Source organism: Caretta caretta, chromosome 1 (assembly GCF_965140235.1).
Source record: "Caretta caretta isolate rCarCar2 chromosome 1, rCarCar1.hap1, whole genome shotgun sequence".
NCBI classification, from domain to species: domain Eukaryota; kingdom Metazoa; phylum Chordata; order Testudines; family Cheloniidae; genus Caretta; species Caretta caretta.
This window is the reverse complement of record NC_134206.1, coordinates 134326229-134337259: the sequence shown is the minus strand read 5'-3', so window position 1 is coordinate 134337259 and position 11031 is coordinate 134326229.

The following is an 11031-nucleotide window of genomic DNA, read 5'->3' as shown; positions in this document are numbered from 1 at the left end:
GTGACCAATCAAAGCACACCCTGTGATGCTGAAATTGCAAAAGATAACCATGATTTTTTTTTTTCGGTTCTAGAATCTTGTATTTCAGCAGGTGCTCAACTAGTGTACACACGGCACAAAACCATGAATGTGTGAGGGAGCGAGGCCGCCAGTGTGTCTGTAATACTCACTTCTGAGTCAGTAGTTTGACTCCAGCCCAGGTCATTAGCAACTCAAAGTTATCATCTGATGGGTGGGTTGGTGCTCTTTGGGAAAAGGGTTGATAGTGTGTGAACAGACCCAGAGAAGCCACCTTCACCTTTAGCAATGAACAGTCTTCTCTCTTGTAAAGGGGCAACCATTCTGGTCAGGGTTAAGACATGTAGGTAGTGTGGGGCTATGCCTGTACTGTTGATCCTAATAATACCTAGCTCTTGTATAGCACTTTTTATTAATCGTTTTCAAAGTGCCTGCCTTTACTCAGGTGCATATTCCCAATGAAATTAATAGGAATACCTACCAGAGTAAAGGTGAGCAAGATTTGATCCATTGGAGATACCTAAAAGACTGCAATCCCTGATGCTGTCAGGCGGGCTGTCTCCTCTCACGAACACTACATTTAAATAAAAAATCTGAGTTTCCAGTAACCAGACCTTCTGAAACAACATCAATCTGTCGAACTGCATTGCAACTGTGAGCGGGTGGTCATAGAGACAGATTCCTGCTAATAGACTGGGTGCAGCTATAGGGCACGTGCTTGTTGTTAAATGTGAACTGTGAGCAGAAGTAAACCAAAAATAATAGGAAAGAGAATGAAATATGAAAAGAGACTACATATGGTGCAGAGACACAATAGGAAAATGGCTTCAACCAGCCAATTCAAGAATTCTAGATAGCCCAAAGCCACCCCACACTTTACTGCTGTCAGCTGTATTCTATAGATGAAACCTCAGCTCAGGTCCAATAATAGCATCATCTATCCTGTGAGAGGGACTTGTGTTATAGAAATCCAGTCCTCCATTTTGAATCCCTTTCCAAATACAGAAGCGGATACATTTACACAATTTTTCAGAGAAAGATGTTCAGTGGTTATTCAAGCACATGAAATATTTTTTCTTTTGCATCTTGTGTGTGTGTGTAAATATATATTTATTTACATACACACACACACAGACTGCATGTGTGTGTTTGGAATTGATGCAAATTGATGGCAACACAAACCAAATCTGGAAGACATCCTTGGTGTCATATAGTTCAGTACTCCGTTGTTTGGCAGAAAATAAATATAGAACAATGTAGGATTCATACAAGGTTCATGCACTTGGCAACATTCAGGGCGCACCCGGAGTGTTGTGTAGGAGCAGTGCACACACGGCTCCTCTCAAGGGCATGAACCTTGGAATCTCGCCCAGATGACAAGAACCGTGGGAAGCCTCCCAGGACTGGGCTCAAGGCCCGAGAGCAAGGAATGCGGTAGATAGAAATTGGTAAATAAGAATGTTAAACAAAGCCAGTGTATTCCTTTTATCTGTTGGAGAATGTAATGCCCGGGGGGAGAGAAAGACTAAAGGAGAGGGTGGAAAGCTGACAGGACCAGTCCGTTGGCAGACCAGCCTGTTTGCTTGCTTAAAGCCTTGTGCTGTCTTGTATTTGAACCGCAACAACTGGCGCCCAAACGTGGGGCCCTCAGCACTCACCTCGCCCGGCAAGGGTTTCAGACGCGTCACTCATCCGCTTCGCGGATCCCGGTGAGTATTTTTCATTGTGGTAAGTATGGGAAGCTCCCTCTCTGCTTTGCAAGTGCAACACCGCAATGAGCTACAGTATTTGCTGCGTAAGGCTCAGCATGATTGCCCCACTCGAGAACTCACTCTCCTGCTACAGGAGGTGAGTGCCCAATGCCCGTGGTACCCTGAAGCCGGAACCCTTAAGCTAGCGGACTGGGAGCGGTTGGGCCAGACATTGCACAAAGAGCCTCAGGCGCCCGTGCAGGCTTTACATACAGCGTGTCGCCTCGGACAGGCCCTCCCTCGTGGGGCTGGTGCTCTCGCCACTCCCGTCCGCTCCTGCAGCCATCCCCCCTCCTGGCGATGCGACACAGCGTGTCGCCTCGGAAAGGCCCTCTCCCGCGCCAACAGAGGGGCTGCCGATCCCGCCACCCCCGTCCGCTCCTGCAACCATCCCTCCCCCTGCTTCGCCCCCAGTGCCTCTATTACCACCGCCTCCCTTGCCTTCCCCACCGGAGCCGGTGTGTGATCGCCATCCCCTCGTGGGGCCCCATGCTCCGGGGCCCCCTGGGGGTTCGTCCACGTCTGCTCAGGGGCTTTCGCTGGTGCAACAAATGGTTCACGCAGCGAAGACTCGCTCCGATATTACAGCACAGGAGATGGCAGATCTGGTCTCAGTTTGTCCGGTGACCTGGCAGGATGATGGCCAGGGCAACCAGCTTGCAAACTGGATCAGTTTGCCTTACTCGGTGATCAGAGAGGTAAAGAAAGCGATTCGCGAGTTCAGCCTCACTAGCACGTATGTACGTGGTCTCACTGAAGGGCTAGGTACTGGGTACACTCTGATCCCTGAAGATTGGAAGACGCTGTTCCGCATGATGCTGACGCCCAGTCAGTATGTTATTTGGCTTAGTGAGTATCGGCAGATGGCGGAACGCCAAGCCCATATATAGAGAGCAAGGTATCATTTATGAGCACTTGGCAGGGGAGGGCCAGTTTGCTACCATTCAGATGCAGTCTCAACTCTCTCAGGCCGTCTTCCCCATTATTTCCACCTGCGCCCAGCATGCTTTCCGGAAGGTCCCGGATTCAGGCAAGCCTACCAAAAGCTTTGCCAGTATTCGTCAGGGTGCATCAGAGTCCTTTATGGATTTTACCAACAGATTGCAGGAGGCTATTCTTCGACAGGTGGATAACCCTGCGGCAGCTCAGGAGATCCTGTTAAAAATGGCGGTTGAAAATGCGAACGAGGATTGCTGCCGTGCTCTCCAGGCGGCACAAGCCGCTGGTGTTCTAGAGCTGTCGGACATGCTGCGGGCATGCCAAAACATCGGCACCCAAGCACATAAAGCTGGGGTTCTGGCCACCGCCCTGCGGAAAAGCGGGAAGGAGGGGAAGTGTTATTACTCCTGTGGTAAGGAGGGTCACTTTCAGCGGGAGTGCCACTCATCGACGGCGCCCGCCCGCCCCTCAAAGAAGTGCCCCAAGTGTCGGAAGGGCTATCACTGGGCTAATCAGTGTCGTAGCGGGTCGGGAAACCGCACGACGGGTCTCCCCCGAACCCAGGGCCAAACGGGGGTGTTTCCCACTTAGACAACTGTTCCTCTGCCTTAAAATCCATAGATTCCATGAGGGCGGCAACTGCCGGAAGTGCAGGGCTTGATTTGATTATGCAGGAGGACACTGATTTTCAGTTGCCGGGGGAGGTTTGCACCATACCTACACAGGTGATGGGACCTCTCCCTGCCGGATTTGTGGGTCTGGTTCTCCCTTGCTCACACGCTGGGAAACAGGGTTTTTTTGTCATCCCAGGGGTCATTGACGCCGATTACACCGGCGTTATTAAGGTTCAGCTGTGGACCCATCTTCCGCAGTCGCTCCCGCGTAGACGGTCAATTGCACAATTGATTTTAGTCCCCTATCAGGTGCCAGCCGCAGAGGATCAAGCCCAGGGCAGAGGCGGCTTTGGATCAACACTGTCTCAGTTGCCGTCTCACAACACGTCCTCTCCGCTTGTTGCTCTAACAATGTCGGTCCGCCCCTCGAAACCTCAGTAAACACTTCTCTAAAATAATGTTCCTTTTACAGGGTTGGTGAACACTGGAGCTGACGTTACGGTGATTCGTGATTCGGAGTGGCCGGTCGGTTGGCCAACAGTTCCTTCTAAAGAGTTGTGGGGGATCGGGGGTAGCAAACCCGGGCGCCAAAGTTTGTCTTGGGTCACGGTCTCTAAACCAGGAGGCCGTGCCCTTGCTACAATCCGCCCTTTTGTACTCCCTGTCCACCTCAATATTTGGGGCCATGACTTACTTGTAAAGCTGGACACCACCCTCGATATTAATATATAATGGCCCAAAATCCTCCCTCACCCACCTTGCCATCCGCATTACCATTGGTATGGCAATTCTTAGAGCCCGTATGGATTGACCAGTGGCCCCTCCCCCTAGAAAAGCTGAAAGCGCTTCATTCACTTCTACAACAACATTTGCATGCACTGCGCTTGGAGAGCTTCACTAGTCTTTGGAACTAGCTGCTGTTATTTTGGCCTTTCAATTTTTTGCTGATTGTCCCTTTAATTTGATCGTGGACACGCATTATGTTTATCAGATAATTGATCATTTACCCCTTGCCCTCATCACCCCTCAGGTCGATGCGGACCTTCTTCGCCTGTTTTTGTCCTTACAGTATCTCCTCACCACTCGTAATTTCCCTTATTTTGTTGCTCATATTCGCAGTCATAGCCCTCTGCCTGGGCTACTCACTGAAGGCAATGCGCGTGCTGATCACGCGTTATGTGATCAGGTAAATTCCCTTTTTTCTGACCCCATTGAAAGCCATGCCTTTTTTCATCAGTCTGCCTCTGTTTTGGCCCGACAGTTTCACATTCCTGCTGATCATGCACGTTCTATTGTTCGTTCCTGCCCCCACTGTGCCGCTGCTGTCCCTACCTTTTCTTATGCCGTTAACCCCAGAGGCACAGCAGCAAATCAGCTGTGGCAAATGGATGTCACTCACGTGCCACAATTCCGCCCCTATTCGTTTTTACATGTTTCCATTGATACCTATTCGGGATTCTTCTGGGCGACCCCACAGCGTGGGGACCACTCCCAAAGTTATTCACCATTTGCTAGCCTGTTTTGCTATTATGGGTCGCCTGAGCCAGATAAAAATGGATAATGCCCCAGCCTATTGCTCCACAGCCCTCTCCACCTTTTGTGCCCAATGGGACATCCGTCTCAAACATGGGATCCCTTATAATTCCACGGGCCAAGTCATTGTTGAACGTACAAATCGCACGCTAAAAACCTTGCTTGACAAACAATTAAAACAAGGGGAGCTGCGTCTCCGAACCTTAGGAGACATTCAGCAACAAATGCATATCCTCTTGTTTACTTTAAATAATTTAACGCTGAACACAGATCAGCAGACCCCCGTGGATCGGCATTTTCACAAATCCGAGGTAGTGGAAAGACCATGTGTCTACTACTGTCAGCTGCCCGATCCGCAATGGTTGGGCCCGGTGCCTTTAATCACTTGGGGTCGGGGATATGCTGCTGTGTTTCTCCCTGCAGGACCGTTGTGGGTTCCGGCCCGGTGTGTGCGACTGGCACTGAAACAGCATGGCGTGGCACCAGGGGCTATCGAACTCCATACCGGAGTTTCAGCTGACCTTGGAGGAGAACGCGGTGCCTCCTGGGTCGACAATGGCGGGACGGAAACAGAGGAGGCGTAGCGTCCCAAGCCAGCCCGTGACATGGGGAGCAGTAAAAGCATCGGTCGCCATGGCTCAACGAAGACTGGCAGCAAACCAACAGCCAGAGACTCCTGAGACTTTGTTTGTGGCAATTCTCGCCCAAATTACTGCTAATTCTGTATTGATTGTATGCCTTTTGTGCCTGCTATTTCCTGTAGGGGTTGGCTCGGGAGAGCTTCCTCCGTTACGGGCCTGAATGACATATAACCTATGGGAAAGATTGGCTTCAATAGCAAATGTTACCAACTTTTGTTTATCTGATTTTGTAGCAGCTGAAGAATTGTTAGGTACGTGCCTTATTCCAGTATGTCATCACCCTGCGGAAATTGGGAATGAGATGATGCTGGCTGCTTACGTGAATCTCTCTTCCCAGTACTCTAGCATGGCTAATTGGGGCCCGGCCAATTACACTTTACCGTCTTAAGCTTATTTTTTGCTGTTGCTGTGTGCAATGTATTTCCTTTTTGTTAAGGCTTTGTCGAGACCCGCCCTGGCAGGCTCCACGAGTTATGACCTTGTCTGTCCGGGAGTTAATTGGCTTGCAAAAGCAAATTGATGGCTACCATGAGATGGCCGAGCACAAATAAACAAAAAAGGAGGGGGTGTAGGATTCATACAAGGTTCATGCACTCGGCAACATTCAGGGAACACCCGGAGTGTTGTGCAGGAGCTGTGCACACACAGCTCCTCTCAAGGGCATGAACCTTGGAATCTCTCCCAGATGACATGATCTGTGGGAAGCCTCCCAGGACTGGGCTCAAGACCCGAGAGCAAGGAATACGATAGATAGAAATTGGTAAATAAGAATGTTAAACAAAGCCAGTGTATTCCTTTTATCTGTTGGAGAATGTAATGAGCGGGGGGAGAGAAAGAATAAAGGAGAGGGTGGAAAGCTGACAGGAGAAGTCCGTTGGCAGACCAGCCTGTTTGCTTGCTAAAAGCTTTGTGCTGTCTTGTATTTGAACCGCAACAGAACAAATTTTGTGACTTAAAGTAACACTCTTGCCCAAGATCACTCATTTCTGTGTATTAACTGCAGCTGGATGGGGCAGAATAAAATGAACAGAGACCAGTTTAGAGCTGTAAAAGGTTGTGCTGGTCCCTTTAAAAGCGGACCTAGATTCAACAGTATCCTGTTCCCACACTATGTGTTCTGGGTGTTTTAGTTCCCAGGGATGGTTAGGAGCTGTAGGCTTCACAGACATGCTTGCTGGGAAAAGGGTAGGGCTAGAAAGAATTCCTTTCCTCTCAGTCCAAGAGGGATCAGGGAAGGGGAAAGATCTGCTTTGAGTCTTTGGAAGGGAACTAGGAAAGGGGTAAAAGTGACTAGGTTTCTCTAGCCAAAGTGTTTGGAGCGGGGTGAGAACCAGAGAAAGAGACTGGGTAAAGAGTATGGACTGTAATTACCCCTGAAAGGGGTGGAGATTTTCAGCTGCAGGACTAAGCTACCAAACCAAAAGGAAAATCTGAGGCAGAGCTACCTTCACATGATGGACAGATAAGGTACTACTAAATCATCTCAACAACTTTAAAACAAGTGGTCAGACTGTGTGGCGATAGGACTATAAAGCGTAAGTGCCTACAGGAGCTAGTAAAACTAACATTAAAACACTGGTTTTCTTTAACATGTTGCCTTGTTCCAATGTTAGAAAAAAAATAAACTAGAGTGACTCAATTTTTATCCACCTGATTTAACTCAATCAAAGTGCAGATTCTACCCCATGGAAGTCTATTGTTCAGAGCTTTTGTGGATTGTAGCAAAATCTAGAATAATTTTAACTATCTAACCAATTGTTATGTTTCAACATTAATACCTAAAATGTATAATGCATATCAAAGGTGGTGGGAGGGAGCAATATGAAGAGGTGAATGAGTGTGGGTCATAGAGGTTTCTTGGGTCCAGCACTAGCAAAGCCCAATGGAGAAGCAGATATGGTTGCTGCCATTTTAGCCTGAAATAAGTAAAAAAATCTCATTTTTCCCGTACTGACTCAATCTCTATCTTTTAGTCTCTTGTATCTTTCCCAATAGGAAGTCAAAGTCATAGCTGTGTTGGCTCTGCCTTAGAACCTTTGATAAAACTACTGCATCAATATCTGCCAAATCTTTTGTTAATACTTTAGATTTCTTTTATGTTTTCTTTCTAGGCTCTGAGCTTTCTTAAACCCCTACTATACCCTCCTGTGGCAAAGTCTGCAGGATGGGGACAGAGGGTCACCTCAAAGCATTTCCTCTGAATGTTCCTCTTGGAAGTAGCAGAAGGCTGCAGAAGGGGCATGGAACTTGACTCCAAAGACATGTGAGGAGAACTCTGCTCCCAGGACCTCTGAAGGACAACCTGCTCTTCACAATCCCCTACAGCTTTTTCCCACACTGCTGCATGGTTCTGTTTAGATCTTGCTTATAGCTGTGCAGTATAAAACAGGGAAGGGATTCTCTGCAGGCTAATACTGCTTGGAGAAGCATTAATTCTTTTGTGGGTTTCCATATATATGCAGGTCCTGGAGGGGGCATAAACTGTAGAATACAGCTGCTTCCTGATTCTTCCCATCCAGATATAGTCTCATCTAATCTGTAGACTAACCCCATGGATGTGGAGTTTGGACATTCTTGTGAGCAAAGGGGAGCCTGTCATGGAGACACAGCTCCCTGCCTTTGACAATAGTTGAGGGAAGCCAAATTTGTCACCCTGGGTGCTTAATGTTAGAAACCCAGCTTCGATTGAGATCAGTAGAGGCTGCAAGTGCATCATGATATTTATTTAGGTGCCTAAGGCTAACAGTGGGCATCTAATTTTAGGCACTTGAGTTTGTGAAGACAAGCCAAAATTTCTGATTTTCTTCTCTCCAGAACTGCTTATTGTGTGATTGGTAGTTTGTTGTTGTCCTCTGGAAAATGTACCAGTATGTGTGATTCTAGTCTCTCTCCCACCGTGCTCCTTTGTCTCCATGATGTAGCCATTGGCCCACTTTCCTGCCAGTAGAGAAAACTAGGTCTATGTAGGAGATTACAATAAAGCTGCAAGAAGCCATTCTTGTAACGGGAGCTAAAGAATAACTGAACTAAAGACTAACTTTGTTTCCATGTAATGCCTTAACTCTCATCCTGTTGTGCAATACAGAAGCACAGCGAATGATTCCATCACATTAAATATTCTTCTTCGAGTGCTTTCTGCTGTCTATTCCATTCTAGGTGTGCGCACACGCACGTGCGTGGCCGATGGAGATATGAAAGGTCGCCCAGTTTCTGCTCCGAGAATTTCATCCTGGATCACAGTCTGCATTTCAGAGTAACAGCCGTGTTAGTCTGTATTCGCAAAAAGAAAATTGATGAAGTGAGCTGTAGCTCACGAAAGCTCATGCTCAAATAAATTGGTTAGTCTCTAAGGTGCCCCAAGTCCTCCTTTTCAGTCTGCATTTGCTACTTCTATGAGCTGGCTAAAGTGCCTCCACCAGCCATAGTGACAGCTCACTTGACTAGGGCACAGGCGTCATCGGCAGCCTTTCTGGGGCAGGTGCCGATCCAGGAAATCTGTCGGGCTGCGACCTGGTTGTCTGTCCACATGTTCACATCGCATTATGCGCTGACCCAGCAAGCTCGAGACAATGCTGGCTTTGGCACAGCAGTTCTTCAAACTGCACGAGGGTCAATTCCAAGCCCACCTCTGAGGATTCTGCTTGTGAGTCACCTAGAATGGAATCAAAATGTGCAAGCACTCAAAGAAGAAAAAATGCTTACCCGCCTTTTGTAACTGTTGTTCTTCGAGATGTGTTGCTCCTGTCCATCCCATTACCGGCCATCCTGCCCCTCGTTGGAGTTGGCAGCAAGAAGGAACTGAGAGGGCATAGGGCTGACGGCACCAGATATATTAGCACATGGGTGCGGCACTCAAGGGGGCGCACACACCTAGAATGGGATGGACACGAGCAACACACTTCGAAGCACAATAGTTACAAAAGTTGGGTAACTGTTTTGTAGCTTGGCATCAAACAGCCCTTTTACAGGCACTGTGGAGAAGTATTAAATTCCTGGTGTGCCAAAATTCTTTGAAGGGAAATAGTTTATTATCCAGGCCATGCTACAGTGAATCTGTTTCTCTGTTGGCTACCTTCCACTCTGCATTGGCACCTGAAAGAGAGGGATCCATTACAAAAGTATTGGCTCCTCCAGTGTATGGCTACTAATTCATTGGTAAAATAGAAGATGGGAAAACGGTAGTTGATGACCATAGGGAAACTTGGCCTAACCAAGTTTACATTGTAACATTTCAACAAGTAACTGCAAGCTGAGACAAGTAAAAGAGAAAGGGAAGTAGAGGCAGAGGCTCCTAGTGAAGGCAAGGCACCCTCTCTCATACCCTTCAACGAATTTCACTGGAAAAGGAAAAGTCAGCCTGATGTCGTGATTGTAGCATAAGCCATCACATGGTAGCCCCAGGTTCTGAATGACTGTTGGACTCCTGCTGCCTGGGCTGGTAGAAGAGCAATTCATTCCATGGCTGCTGCAACTGGGAGCCAGCTTAACACCTTGCTCTTCTTGGTAATGACTGAATTCAAGACCTGGGGAAAGTGAAGGACAAAAAGTACTGTGGAAAGGGCAGATCTAGTGCACATCTCCCCTTATAGCTCTGCTAGAACACCTCAGTTCTGAGCTGCCTGGGTCACTGTAGTTTGCACGGAGAGGGGCTTTCCTAGCCCAATTCTGAATTCTGTTGTATTTTGTTTTTCTGATGGACTATGGCCACCAAACTGGCTGTATATCTGAGTGTGATGGGGTATATTATGCCCACCCTGGGATGGAAGGGGTTAAGAAGCAGATCTGGGCCCAAGTGATCCTTTTAGCTAAGGGGGAGCTAACTCAGGGAGAATGGGGAGTTTAAAAAGCCAGCTCATCAGCGACCAGAGGCAGTAGCAAACAGGGGAATTTAGTGAGGGAGTGTGAGAGGCAGATAACAAACATACTCTAAACTTAGGCCAATATCCACTTCCTTCTCCATTCCCCTCTGCACTCCTGCACCAAAAAAAAAAAAAAGCCTGCAAGAGTAAAACTAATGCAGGCAGAAAGCCAGCAGCAGAGTGGGAGCTACCCAGTTTATTGCACGGAATACAGCATGTATGATTGTCATAAATATAAAGGGAAGGGTAAACCCCTTTGAAATCCCTCCTGGCCAGGGGAAAACTCCTCTCACCTGTAAAGGGTTAAGAAGCTAAAGGTAACCTCACTGGCACCTGACCAAAATGACCAGTGAGGAGACAAGATACTTTCAAAAGCTGGGAGGAGGGAGAGAAACAAAGGGTCTCGGTCTGTCTGTATGCTGTCTTGGCCGGGGATAGACCAGGAATGGAGTCTTAGAACTTTTAGTAAGTAATCTAGCTAGGTACGGGTTAGATTATGATTTCTTTAAATGGCTGAGAAAAGAATTGTGCTGAATAGAATAACTATTTCTGTCTGTGTATCTTTTTTGTAACTTAAGGTTTTGCCTAGAGGGGTTCTCTATGTTTTGAATCTAATTACTCTGTAAGGTATCTACCATCCTGATTTTACAGAGGTGATTTCTTTATTTCTATTTAC